Source organism: Acomys russatus, chromosome 3 (assembly GCF_903995435.1).
Source record: "Acomys russatus chromosome 3, mAcoRus1.1, whole genome shotgun sequence".
Classification (NCBI taxonomy): Eukaryota; Metazoa; Chordata; class Mammalia; order Rodentia; family Muridae; genus Acomys; species Acomys russatus.
Window position 1 is genome coordinate 51115498 of NC_067139.1, and position 15794 is coordinate 51131291.

Consider the following 15794-nt stretch of genomic DNA (forward strand, 5'->3'; position numbering starts at 1 on the left):
TGGTCAGGAATGCGTTTCATCTATAAAATTTTCATGTCACACTCCATTGCTGAAAGAAGTCATGGCAGAAAGAAAAAAAAAAATAGCAGGAGCCAGGTGTTAGTGTTACTTTTACAAAACTGTATTTGTTTCTCAGTTTCTCTCTTAAGCTAGATATCACACAAATATCTAAGATTCTATAAACCCTCTAAGCTAATTTGGCTTCCTCCCAGCTTACATCTCAGAGATATTTGCACTTTGTGGCTTTCCTGCTCTGGCTCCTCTCTCTTGATATATCCTAGAACACTCCCATGGCTGAATCCCCTAATTCTTTGTCTAACCCCCCCCCCCCCCCCCCGGCTTACAGAAAGTCTAGCCCTATTCTTTCCCCCTGCTCAGTGATTTGCTGTAAGCTGATTTATTGTTAAATCATGGGACAATTGGGGAATGGTTTTTATACAACATCAAGACAGGAGATTCTCAGAACAAGGATTGAAACCATGTATGGGAGCAGGGTACAGAAATCAGCATTTGAATTACACAATAACCTTACGCCTGCATCTGCCCCTTTTAGTCTAATAAAAGGTTCTTTCTGGTATAATAACAAACTATATGTAATGATAACAATTATGAAAATTATTGGGTAAAATTTACATTTGTATCTTTGGTAGCCTTGGATAAAGAATTCTATTATCTAGCAATTTCTACCACTCTAAACAATTTAACAGTGAGACTATAACTATCTAATCTTCAACCCCATCATAGACTTAAGAAGGAATAAATATTATCTAATATATAGGAAGTTAAGGCAAGCAGCTTCCAAAAGTATAGAAATGACAGAGATATTTGGCTGCCTGGACAGTTCCCTAAATTTTCTTCTATAATGTTGGAGCATCATATTCAGCATTCTAGCTCAGAGTATTTGACAGACTTTTCTGTAAAGCAGGAATTATAAAGGACTTGCCAATCTTGTCCATGCACAGCTCAGCAGTTGACTTTGCTGCATTCAGTGTGTCCAGTTTTGGACAGTATTCTGTCTGTAATTGATGCAAGGATATTTTCTCATCCAGTAGCTATCTAGCTATCTTGACACATATGAAATCTTGAAGTCAAATGGGGATTCTTCCAGAAGCAGACCTTCATCGTCAAGTAAACCTTTAAATTAAAAAAAAAACTTTAATGTCATATTCTGTAGATCTCTGAGGGTTTTGAAGATAATCTTTCTGTCTATATTATCTGAATTGTTTGTTTTTATCTGTTAATGTAGAAAACATATTTTGTAATTAACTAAACTAGTATTTAACGTGACCAAAAGTTTGATTGTCTGACTTCTAATATTCATTTCTTACTAATCCTAAAAGTTTGTAATAGTAGCTTTCAAAATGACTAGAACTTAACATCTTATTTTTAAGACTTACATAGGTACAATACCTTAGCATGTTGTAGCAAAATATATTCTTAAACCTGTATTAATATACATATATTTATACCAATGTAAGTTTTTGGCTTATTAACATTCTTTTGTCTAAAAGTAGATTCAATAATCTATCCTTTTACTTATAATTTCTGTAACCAAGCCCTATAAAACAATAACATCTATTACCCTTAAAGTGACCAAAAGCCATCCACCTTCTTTTAGAAATGGGGCATAGTTTTCTTGAAATGTTTCCTAATGATTTGGGATATAGTGTTTCTTTTGGGGGGCAAAAATTTTGTATATTGTCCAGTCCCAAGAAAGCTGGCTGTAACTTTTGCTTTCAAGTCTTAATGCTGAGAAAATTCAGAGCTTAACTGAGGTCCTGACTAGAACAGTTTGTGATGATGGTTGCTCTAACTAGCTGTTTTGGAATTGAGTCAGATACAGATTTTTGAGGAAAAAGTTATTGAGGCCTTCTGTGAGGTAGGATCACCAGGGACACTTGTCTTATCTTTTTTTGTTTCTGATCCTCTTGTTCTGTCCTATTTGGTCTTCTTGATTTTTTTCCTTCTGTCTTTGGCCAAGATCATCAAGAGGTCTCCCTTGTCAAATCCTATTTCCAACAGTTTGGATGGAATACATAGCTTTTTGTTTCCTGTCGAGACAAGAGCATACTCTCCTCCACAATGCAATATATTCCCTGTCTTCCATTTTGGAATTAGTCCATTTATATGCTGATCTAATTCAGCATTCTTTCTAAAATCCAGTTCATCTTAATAGATGTGCTACTTGTCTCATTTAAATTTTTTAAATGGATAAATCATTTTTAATCTACTTTGGGGGAGATATTATATCCCCCTTCTATTTTATGACCACATTTTAAAAATTACTGTTAGATCTTTTTATAATTGTACGAACTATAAGATTATAAGTTATATTTGTGACAAGTTTCATGTCATAATGTCTAAAACATTGTATTCCAATGTATACACATGCTGAAGCACCAATAGACCCAATTTTCAAACATGTCTCCAAGGCTTTTTTGTCTGCTTCCCTCACTGGATCCTGACCCCTCCCCCACTTTGGCAAGTTATTTGATCCACAAGTCTGCTCCTCTGGCCAGCAAGTGCCCCTTCTCAAAGGAATTTAGCTTCCTGCCTTAGCTAGGAATTTCTGGCTTTGTGAAGCTTCATTGTGTTAAAGACCCATTTCTTTAAGTCTTCATCTACCAGGAAAGTCGGATAGATGTGAGGACATCCTATTGGGACTCTAGGTGAGAGAAGTATGGGAGGATGGGAAAATAGAAGGATCCAGAGGGTCCTAGAAACCTACAAGAAGAACATTATGATGGGCAGATCTGGGCCCTGGGGTTCTGCTCAAAATATGGCACCAACCAAGGATAGTACATGCAGTAAACATCAAGCCCCTACCCAGATCTAGCCAATGGACAGGACATTCTCCACAGATGAGTGAAGAGTGGTGACTGACTTTCACATGAACTCTGGTGTCCCATATTTGACCATGTCTCCTAGATGATGAGGCCCGATGGCACTCAGGGGAAGGATAGCAGGCTAACAAGAAGAGACTTGATACCCTATGATCATATACAGGGGGAGGAGGTCCCCCTCAGTCACAGACATAGGGGAAGGGAATAGGGTGAAAGTGGGAGGGAGGGGGGAATGGGAGGAAGGAAGGGATGAGATAACAACTGAGATGTAATATGAATGAATTAATAAATCAAAATGGTGAAAAAAAAAAAAAGAAAAGAAAAGAGCCACTTCTTTTTAGTACCAAGACCTTCCTAATAGAACTGCCTCTCTGGAGTTTGTAGGTATCATTTTTTGTTTTTCTGTAGCTGGCTGGGAGCCTTGCTGCTCTGTGGGGCATCTTATCAGGAAGCTGAAAGCTCTTGCCTTAGAAAAGCACTAAGAAACCTGGAATGCCACAATGTTAGTGTTATTTTTACAAAACTATGTTTGTTTTTCAGTTTCTCTGTTAACACAGCTATCGCATAAATTATTGAGACTCTATTATATTATTTAATCAAGCTTCATGGCACAATAACTGAACAGTTATGACTCTATTTTTAACCCTCTAAGATAATTTGGCTTCCTCCTAATTTACTTGCACTTTGTAGCTTTCCTGCTCTTGGTCCTCTCTCCTGGTATATTTTGGACTTCTCCCATGACTGAATCCCCTACTTCCTCCTATAACTCCTCCTCCACTAGCTGGCAGGAAGTCCAGCCCTATTCTCTCCCCTGCTCAGTGAATGGTTGTATGATGCTTTATTAGCATATCAGGGGACAATTGGGGAACAGTGCTTATACAACACCCAGACAGGACATTCTCAGAAGAAGGCTTTCAAGCAAATATGGGAGATACAGAAATCAGCATTTGAATTATACATTAACCTTATGCCTACAGCCAGGGGACTGGTTTGCTCAGCTTTGCCTTCTTACACCACCTAGCACCACCAGCCCAGAGCAAGCTGATCCCTACCACCTCAATCATTAATCAAGAAAACATGCCACAGACTTGCCAACAGGTCAATCTGGTGGGAGTGTTTTATTCATTTCAGGTTGCTTCTTCCAAAATGACTCTGTCTTGTGTCAAGTTGACATCAAAGTAGCCAGCACAGAACCTATATCTATAGGGTATACTCTCTTCTTTGTTTAATTTAATTTAGTTTTTCTTATGTCTTAATTTTGGTTACAGGGTCTCATTTTGTAGCCCAAGCCTGCCTCAACTCATGATGGAGCCCAGATTGAACCTCCTGCCTCAGCTTCATGGGTTCAGGGATTCTTGGTATATACCTCCAATGCTTGGCTTTACAGGTACATTTTTTAAAGTGACTTCTGTAAGGCCTACTGCATGGAAGGGAAGAAAAATTTTCCTCCTTTCAATCCTATTACCAACACCCAAAGAACAAAACCTCCTCCTCCCCAAATTTTCATTAATTTTAAACCCTCAAAGCATAAAGATGCAATTAAGAAAGCAGATTGGTCAGCGAAGGCACCCTGTTCTACCAGAAGCCACATTGGTTGCCAGAACTCCAGGTAGGTCAATCACTCACGGACATCCCCAAAACACGCAGTTTCCTCCCATCCTATCCCCAATCTCTCACCCCTCCTCATTGCTGTGTCCCAACCCCCAACTCTAGTGGAGACTTGCTCTTCAATGATAGGCCACACCAGCATAAAGACCAGAGAGGAAACAGAAACCAAGAAACAAAATGCCCAGTTAACAAAGACAAACTTGGAAATCAGTGTCTTGACCTATAGTCACCCCAAACTCAGATGCCTAGATGCCAGTGTAAGAGCACAGTCAGCAACAACTAAGGCAATACAGGACCATAAAACCAACCCATACTACTACAGCAAGCCCTGGACCTACAACTGAAGCACAAGAAAAAGACCTTAAAACAAACTATATAGAGATGATAAAGGTTCTTAAAGAGAAAGTGAATAAATCTCTCAAAGAAAGCCAAGAAAAAAAATGTTAAGGGAGCAATAAAATTATTCAAGATCTGAAAATTAAAATAGAACCAATAAAGAAAACATAAACTGTGGACTTCTGGAAATTAAAATAAAAATCTAGGTAAGCAAACAGGAATTATAGGCATAAGCATCACCAACAAGATGTAAGAGATGGCAGAGAGACTCTCTGGTGTTGAAAATATAATAGAAGAAATAGATCCATCAGTCAAATAAAATGTTAAATCTAAAAAACTTCTGACAAAAAACATGCAGGAAATCTGGGACACTATAAAAACACCCAATCTAAGAATAATAGGAATAGAAAAAAGCTTAAATCACACGTTGATGTTGGAAAAATTCAGTGCCTGGTGCTCACCAATAGACAGGTCACACAGCCAAAAACTAAACAGAGAAATACTAGAGCTAGCTGACATTATAAACTAAATGGACCTAGCAGATGTCTACAGAACATTTTACCCAAACCAAAGGGAAGATACTTTCTTCTCAGCACCTCACAGAACTTTCTCCAAAGTTGATCACATACTCACTTGTAAACAAAGTCTCAAAAATACAAGAAAATTGGAATGGCTCTCTGCATCCTATCAGATCACCATGGACTGAGGTTGGACTTTAACAACAGAAACACCAGAAGCCTTTGAACTCATGGAAACTGAACAACTCTCCACTGAATAAAAAGTTGTCATAACAGAAATGAACGAAATTAAAGATTTTGTAGAATTCAATAAAAATGAGTTCACACCATATCCAAACTTATGGGAGAAAATGAAAGCAGTGTTGAGGAAAGTTAATAGCACTAAGTGCTTACATGGAAGAATTTGAGATATCTCATACTAGAAATTTAACAGCATACCTGAAAGTTCTATAATAAGGAGAGGTAAGCACACCTAAGAGGAGTAAATGGCAGGAAATAATTAAACTGAGGACTGAAGCCAATGAAATGGAAATAAAGAATGCAAGGTGCCAATGAAGTAGAGTTGGTTCTTGAGAAAGTCAAAAGGATGGACAGGACCTTATTCAAACTACCTAAAAGATGAAGAGAGAATATTCAAATTAACAACGTCAGAGACAAAATAGGAATGTAATAGCAGTCATGGGGGAATCCAAAGAATCATTAGGTCATACTTTGGAAATTCTAGAAGAAGTAGATGAATTCCTCTATAAATGTCACTTACCGAAGTTACTTCAAGATCTGATAAATATTTTACATACACATATAAACCATAAGAAATAGAAAATAGAGTCTACCAAGGAAGAAAAACCTGGGGCCAAATGGTTTGGGCACAGAATTCTACTAGACTTACAGGGAGGAACTAAGGCCAATACTCCTCAAGTTATTCCACAAAATAAAAAGATAAGAAACATTACCAACTTTATTTTGGGGAAGCCACAGTTATTCTCATATCTAAACCATACAGAGATTCAACAAAGAAAGAGAACTGCAGACCAGTTTCCCCTATGATCATAAATGCAAAAATACTCAATGGAATGCTCACAAGCTGAATCACAGAACACATCAAAGAGGTCATCCACCCTGACCAAGTGGGCTTCGCTCCAGAGATGCAAAGATAGTTCAGCACACAAAAAATCAGAAATCCATATAAACAAACTGAGGGGTAAAAATCACATGATCATCTCATTGGATGCAGAAAAAGCCTTTGATAAAATCTAACACCCCTCCATGATAAAATTCTTGGAAAGAGTAAGGATATAAGGAACATATCTGAATGTGATGAAGGCAGTTTACAGAAAGCCTATCACTATCATCAAGTTAGATAAAGAGGAACTCAAAGCAATTCCATTCAGATCAGGAACAGGACAGGGCTGTCCACTCTCTCCACATCTATTCTGCATAGTGCTTGAAGTTCTAACTAGAGCAGTGGAACAACTAAGAGATCAGCAGCATGAAAGTTAAAAGGAATGAAGTTAGGGTGTTGCTATTTGCAGATGATATGATAGTACACATGGCAGACCACAAAAACACCTTCATTGACATGTCTGGATACAATATTAACTCAAGGAAATCAGTATCCCTTATATATACAATGACAGCCAAACTGAGGAGGAAATCAGGGAACGAGCATCTTTCACAATAACCACAAATTTACAGAATATCTTGGAGTGATGCTCGCTAAGCAGGTTAAAAACTTGTTTGATGAAAACTTCAAGTCTTTGAAGAAATAGATTAAGGAAGATATCAGAAAATTGATTATCTTTCATGTTCTTGAACCTGTGGGATCAAATAATAGGGGTGACCATCCTACCCAGGGCAGTCTGCAGATTCAAAGCAATTGCCATCAAGATCAACTGTTCACAAATGGGACCTAATGAGACTGAAAAGCTTCTAGAAGGCAAAAGACACTGTCAATAGGAAAAGATTCTCACCAACTCAACATCTGACAGAGAGCCATTATACAAACTATATAAAGAACTCAAGAGGGTGGTGGTGGTGCATGCCTTTATCCCAGCACTTTGAAGGCAGAGGTGGGCACATCTCTGAGTTTCAATGCTGCCTGGTCTACAGAGAGAGTCCAGGACAGCCAGGGCTAGACAAGAAAACCCTGTCTCAGAGGACCAAAAATAAATAAGTAAATAAATAGGTTGTTACAAATAAAAAGGACCTAGATCCCCTACACATATGTAACAGCTGTTCAGCATGGTTATCATGTGGGTCCCCTAATAATGAGACTAGGGGCTGTCCCTGACTCTGTTGCCTGCCTTCGCATCCCTTTCCCCTAGCTGAGCTGCCTTGTCAGGCCCCAGTGGGAGACAATGCACTTAGTCCTGCTGCAACTTGAGATTCTAGGGTGGGTTGATTCCCCTTTGGGGGGCCTCCCCTTCTGTGAGAAGAAGAGGGGGGTCTGGGGGAGGGGCATGAGGGTGGTACTGGGAGGAGAGGAGAAAAGGGAGCTGGGATCAGGTTGTAATAAATAAATAAAGGGAGAAAAGAAGGAAAAAAGAACTCAAGAAATTATACATCAACAAACCAAAACAAAAAAACAAAACAACAACAACAAAAACAACTTAATTTAAAAAAGGAGTACAGATCTAGACATAGATTATCCAATAGAGAAATCTCAAATGACTGAGAAACACTTAAAGAAATGTTCGATATCCTTAGCCCCATCTTTGGACATGGGATCAGGTGTGAGGAGGATGGAAGGAGGGAGAGAGCGCTGGAAGAAGATGGAAATGAAGGGCATTTGGAGGGCTATATGGAAACCTAGTGCAGTAAAAAAAAAACTCTTAGAATCTACAAGGGTGTACCTAATGATGACTCCTAGTAATGGAGGATGTGGAGCCTAAGCTGGCTAGCTTCTGTATCCAGGTAAGGCTTCTAGTGGAGGAACTGGGACACCAAGCCAGCCACAAAGCCTGCAACTATAGTCTATCCTGCCTGAAAGTTTTCAGGGGTGGTGGTGATGGTAGCAACAATAGAAGCACAAAACTTGTGGTAATGGTCAACCAATGACTGGTTAATTTAAAGCCCATGCCATGAAAGGGAGGCTACACCCAACACTGCCTAGATGACTAGCAACCAGAGGCTGCACAGCCCATGGATGTAATATAGAAAAAAATTAATAAAAATATTATCTTAATGATATTCTGCTATATTCATACATCAGTGCCTAGCCCAATCTGATTCTTTCAGGATCCTTTCAGTTCCCCTGGGAACCTTTCCCTCCTACTGGGTTGTCTTTGTCCTGATAGGAGGGTTTGTGCCTAGTCTTATTGTACCTTTTTACAATATGCTGTCTTTGGTTGATATCCCTGGGAGGCCCATACTTTTCTGAAGATAAAAGAAGGAGTGAATCTGCAGAAGAGGGGAGGTGGTGGGGGAACTGGGAGGAGGTTGAGGGAGAGGCCAAGGAGGACAGGGGGAGAGAGAGAGAGAGAGAGAGAGAGAGAGAGAGAGAGAGAGAGAGAGAGAGAGAGAGAGAGACTTATTACAATCATTTGGTTAGTCTTGTTTAATGAGATGCTGAAGGAAAACCCTTTTAGACAGATTTCCCATATCTAATTTTCTGTGTAATTGAAAAGCATGTTGTTTTGGCCCATGCTGCCATCAGCAACTGCTCTTTGGCCACCATTAAGAGTCTGAGCAGCACACCTGTGCTTCCAGGTACACTGGGAAGTCTGGAGAACATGTTCTCCACTGTGCACCACAGGCAATAAAAAGACGACTGCCAGAAGATGGTGCCATGATGCTGATGGATCACCTGGTGTAGCACTTGGAATCAACTGAGCCACCTACTCAGCAACACAACCCATTTCCTGTAGAAAGGCTGCCATTAAGTTAAGATTAGTATGTGAAGAAATAGACCAGACTCAGGAAAACAAATACCACACATTTGCAGTTATATATAAGATCAAGATGTGTATGTGTGTGTGTGTGTGTGTCAGAGAGACAGAGAAGACAGAACAGAGAGAGAAGAGAGAGAGATAAGAGAAGAGGAGAGAATTAGGAAGGGCTGGAATGCTCATGGTTAAGAGCATTGACTGCTCTTCCAGAGGTCCTGAGTTCAATTCACAGCAACCACATGGTAGCTCACAGCCATCTATAATGTGATCTGATGCCCTCTTCTGACATGCAGGCATACAAGCAGGTAGAACATTGTATTCATAATAAATAAATAAATCTTTAAAAAAAAAGACTCAGAGAAAATTCTCTTTCTAAAAGAAAAATAGAAAGGGGAGGAAGAAGTCTTAATCAGGGAGGGAGGCAGGATAGAGGATACTAGAATATACCCAGCAGAAAAGAAGAATGAGAGCCTTTGGGAAGGAGGAGGAGACCAACAAAGGGGTAGAGAGGAGCTGAGAGAGGGACATGGAAATAATGACTGTGAACAAAGCATGATGCCATACATGCTTCAAGGTGCCCTAAGGAAGCTCATCATTCTGAATGCTCCATTTAAAAAAATTCCAGCGGATAAATAAATAAATAAGATTGGAAAAAATATAACAGCATTGCCATGTTTCTGTCTGAGTAATCAAAAGAGAATCTGGGAGAGCAGCCATGTGAAAGAATGGTGGGAATCTTAGAGTGAGTAACACCCAAGTTCTGAACATTGAGGGTGTCTCTGTCTCTGACTCACACTAAGTTCTATTCGTTTGTCTGGGATTCAGTGAGAACTGAACACGTGGGATATGCTTCACACTCTGACAGGTATGCTCTCCCCAGGTTACCCATGCTGTAAAACATACCAATGCTCTTTTAAAGAATGTAACAGAGGTTAGAGTTGTGGTGCTTTGAAGGAGGACAGCTCCCATAGACTCATTTGTTTGACTATTTGGTCATCATTTAGTGGAACTGTGTGACAAGAAGGAAGGGGTGTGGTCTTGAAGAACATGTGTCACAGGGTGGGCTTTGAGGCTTTAAAGCCCCCTGTTGTTCCAAATGTGCCCTCTCTGCGTTCTGATTTTGGATCAAGATGTGGCCATACAGTACTACCATGCCTTCACTCTGCCATTAGGGATGCTCACCCTCTGAAACCAGAGCCCAATTAAGTCCCTTTTTTTATTAAGTACCTTGGTCATCTTGTTTTATCACAGCAATACAAAAGCAGCTAATACAAAATGCAACAGTGTAACATTCACAATGCTCAGGATATAATCCTGTTAAATGAAACAGAGTCAAGAAGTTGTTACTCTTCCTCAAAAGTAAACATAATCAAACCAGAAAACTCACAACTTAACCAAAATTTTACTTCCCATTACACTAAAAAATTATAGTAATATATATGGAATGTCACATATATATGTATGTAGGGAGTAACATATATATAGTATATAGGTATATACACACATACATACATATATATGGAGAGAGGAAATATGTCATAATTATTGCAAGGGTAGGAATTTTAGCATAAGAAAAAAATTTAACAAAGTCAAATAGAAATTCTAGAAATGAAAAATTAAATATTTGAAATTATTTGGGGAATGGAATTTACACTAGTGGACTTGAGATGATTGAGGGAAAAGAATGTGATGTTGAGTTCTTTCTGCTCCTCAAAATATGCTGGTTAACAAAGCAACAAGACATGCCTGAGAATGGGAAAATATTTCATATATAATATGCACATTATGTTCTATAATATGAAGTATTAGATACATATGATAATACTTTATATTCTGAATATATGAATAACTCAAACTAGTTATACAAATGTGTCACTAATGTGACATAATAAATAATGGGATGCTATCAGTCACTACAAAGAATGCAGTTCAACAGTAGGTGTTCAAGTGGAAAAATCGCTAAGCCATGTCATTGTGTGAACCAAAACCAAAACAACAGAAAGCAAAAACAAAGATCACAAAATAAGCATCATCTATTATAATCTGTGTAAACTAGATGTCTCTGAGAGAAAGTCTGTCTGCTTCCCGCGCTCAGCTAAGTTTGCCATCATTGGACTTGTTTCTGTTTCAGAAATGCTCTCCTGAGTCTACTTCAGCCTTACACCTCACCTGAAGAGACAGGAAGGAAGCCTGCCATCCCAGCCAACTCCCTTTGCCTGGAAGCTAGAGAACTAACTTTTGAACAAGGAATTGGCGGCCGTTTTAGGCACCAACATTGGCCAGTGGTCAGAAAATACAGCAGAAAAAATCAGAAAAGGATTATTGAAATGAGAAACTGGAGCACCATAGAAAATTAACTGTTCCACACTGGGTGTATCACTGAAAACCTATGAGAGAACAGTTTCTTTGATTATGGGAGTAAAAGGCAACTCAAGAACAGAAGTTAACGACATCCATTCATAAGTGTCAATGTTAAGGTTTTACCTCATCCCTAACCATTTCCTGACACTGCTTATAAACACTGGACATGGACATTATTAAGTCATGTGTCTGCCCTTTCTGACACTTCACAGACATTAGGCTGAAGCTTGCTTTCCGATTTTTAATTTGCCCATCACGTGGGCAAGCACATCAGAGTCATGGTTCTATCTGTCCCACTACTGCATTCGGGAAAGCCACTCAGCATCCCTGCCTTCCCTGCCACTCCCTCCCACACTTCAACTAAGATTCACCCATCTTCACCCATCCTGAGAGAGTGGGAGATGGAAGAAGAGGCAGCTGAGGTAAGTACCCATCCTGCAGGAGTGAAGAGATGCAGGAAGGAGCACTTGAGATGGAGGAAGGAAAGGCTGAGGTAAGCATACAAAGGTCATGACCTGAGCTTCATCTCAAGGGCAGAAAGAAAGTCTTGTTTCTTTCTACCTTAAGAACTTAAAAACCCTGATACACATTAATTGAGCAGAATTCGGTTGAGTAAAGCATTTTGTTTACCCTGAAGCACTTAAAGGCACCCACTTAGATAAACTCAGCTCACCTACAAGGCAGGCAATTATGAATGTTCTCATTTTAATTTCCATGGGCAGGAAGAATGCACAAACTCCAGTTTGCTCAGGTTATTTACACAACGAATTTATACAGCCTCACACTCTGCTTAGCCAATAATGTTAAATGTGGCCCTTTCTCCATTTTCATTCATTTCTGCAACAGATGTTCATGGGGTCCTGACCACGAGTGACCATTCATCTTGCACCAGGAACACAATAGTAAGTAGAACAAAGAAAACCTCTTCACTGCAGAATTACCATTGCATTTGGAGCTAGATGATCTAGGCAACACCAAAATGCCAGCATAAAAAAAAAAAAAGTCCAATTTTTTTTTTAATACTTTGGATGGAAAGGGAGAAAGGGCTTCATTGATTTTAAAAAGAGAATCCCCAAAGCTGCAGCCACTTCTTACACATGGTCACAAATGGTGGGACTCTCTGAGCACAGATGCTAAGGAGACAACTAGGCAAAGAGAGACACCAGCACCTATTGCACAGGACTAATCAGGATGTCAAAGAAAGGCAGACCACTAAAGGCAGCTCCAGCAACTGTAAGCCCCATCAGTCCATGGGCACCTGTGGTATTTAAAAACACATTAACCCTTTCAGATATATTTATAATGTCACCATACAAAAACAGAGGGCAACTGCTTAGCATTTCTAACCTCATACAACCTTACATTCAACCCAATCTTGAAGTAGTATGATTCAAAGTGACAATAAGAGTCCAAAGAGCAGCCTCAAATTGTTTGTTATCAAGCTAAAGGCTACTTGGTCTAATACTATCTTTGCAAACTTACGGAGGACGACAATCATCCAATGATCTTTTACTTTTCTTTCCATATCCTTTTAATTTGTCCCAAATCATAATGTTTGCCATAGCTACTAACTCAGAAAATGTTGTGCCTATGCAAATGACATCAAATAATTTTTTATCTCCATTTTATTGGCTTTATTTTCAAAAGTATAAAACTACAGATCACAAGTAATAAGCTTATCTTACTAAACCCAAATGCTACCTTGTTTCTTTGGCTCCTAACCATGGAAAAAAATAAATAAGGAGATGAGGGAATGATGAGTCAGACCTGTGGAGTGGAGCGCATGCATCCGCTCACTCCACTTTTATTTTCATGTCAGCTCAGGCACTACAAAAAAAAATATTGCTAGTAAATCGTAAGGAAGAATATCTGTCAATATCATCTTGGAAGTAACTACACATAAATTCAATCAAGGGAGAACTAGGCTGACTAATAAATGCCAGAAAGAATTAAGGATCCATTCAAACAGCAGAATGGTCATTGATGTACTACTTGAAACTGTGACGATCGTTCCCTTGAGCAACCGATTCATAGCATGCTCTTTAGATGTTTGGGCAATGGCTCTCAGCAACTGAGTGAAGGTGACTCTGTGGGCAAAATGTATTATTTCTCATCCTCTGTAGTAGAGGGGCACGCAATGGTGGGGGGGCAGAATTACATGTGTATGAGGCAAAAGAACAAGACACGAAGGAACTTGGAGCATTTGGAGAATTTGTTCCCTCTTTGTTCACTGGTACATGGCATGTTTCTCATCTATGGGGATGGAGAATGTAATCAGAGTGGAGCGCAGGTTGATAAAGCACTGGCCATAGGTTCTGATGTGAGCAGCTCCCTGCTGGGGGATGGAAAGATCTCCCACTGTCATTAGGGAACATCCAACCACAATTGGATCATCCTCCCAGAATCCTGGACAGGTCTGCAGGACACACAGGGCTTCTAAAGAAAACCTCAGACAAATGCATCTTGTGAAAAGACATCTCCCAAACAGGCTAGATTGAGGACAGACAGGGCAGCCCCTGAAAGGAAATCAGGTAAACAAGGAATAGGTGGGCTATCATGCACTGAACTGCAAGGGATCACATAGCCAACAGGAGCAGGATTCCAAGACCCTGGCAGGGCTGACTGCCAGCCTCGTGCCTTTCTCCCCTTTTCCCAGAGAGAAAGAGATACTCCTTGCAGAGCAGGGGCGTGGCTATATGATACTCATCCTCAAGCTTTATTGATTATGAACATTTGCTAGGGCTCTGGTTAAACATGCAGATTCTTATTCTGTAGGACATGACAGGGACAGAAGAAGAAAGGCATTTTTACCACTTTCCAGGTGATGCTAATGCTGTTAGGTCACAGGGCGGCAAGATGAAGAAGGTCCTTAGGTTACTTAGGAGAAGGTTTGTCATGAAAGCCAGAGGAACATTGCTTGAGCTGGTGGGGAGAAGAATAACAGTGAAGACCAATGCAGAGGATGCACCTGCCAATGGGCAGCAGGGGACAGAAAGAATAGCTCCCAGCTGGCCATGGTGGTGCATATGTGTTCTCTAAACCTTGTACTTGGGATGTGAAGACGGGAGGATCGGGAGCTCAAGGTAGGTCTCAGCTACACAGTAAGAGGCCCACTGGAGCCACATGCAACATTGTCCATAAACATACAAGATAGATAGATAGATAGATAGATAGACAGACAGACAGACACATAGATACATATATATATACACATAGATACATAGATACATAGATAACATAGATGATAGATAGATACATAGATAGATACATCATAGATAGATAGATATATAGATAACATAGATGATAGATAGATAGATAGATAGATAGATAGATAGATAGATCCATGCATGCCAGCGAGATAACTCAGCAGATAACAGCATTTGCTTCCAGGCCTGCTGACCTGATTTAAGTACCACAGGTTCCTCAGAGTTGTCCTACTATATGCATGGTATGTGGATGCCCCCACATATGCACATGCATATACAGAAGGATTAATATAGAATGATAATAGTCAAAAAACAAATTACAAATGAATAGCCCCCAGAGGCCTTCAGAGAACAAAACCCTTAAGAGCCCCAGACTTAGCATCAGAATGATCCCAGACGAATCCACCCTGTAGCTGCACACAGGGGTCAACAATAAGTCTGCCTTCTCTCTCAGCAAATGGGCTCACCGTGCCTACCCTGTATGGCTGTTGTGAAGACCAAGTGAGATAATGTAGCAATCTTTCTTTTACCCCTTAGTGCACAATAAACGCACACCTTGGCAGTTTGCCCATGACTCAGCCCTATGCCTATGCCTGAAGCAGGTTCACTCAAGGTTTCTTGACTGCAAGGCTCTGTTGAGTCTCCACTCACCTTCTCAGGATGTTGGTGGAAGAGTGACAGGAAAGGGAGAGAATCCATATTTTCCTTCTATCTCTGGAAAACGTAGACAGCAGAATAGCTAAAGCCACCAAGGCTAAATGCAGCAGCTGCAGCCACAAAGACGATGGCACATTTACTGCAGGTGCACTCCAGGTGCAGCAGCAGCTGAGGCTGCAAAGATGATGGCAAGCGACTGCAAGTGACTTCCAGGCGAAGGATTAGTGGCCTAGGTATGGAAGCAAAAGCATAGAAATAACGATTGTGGGGTGCACATCCCACATTGGTAGGAGGACTGGGTTCCAAGATAAAAGCAGAGCAACAGTGAAACTCACAAACAAAAATGTAGAATTCATTTTTTTAAATCTTATAATCAGT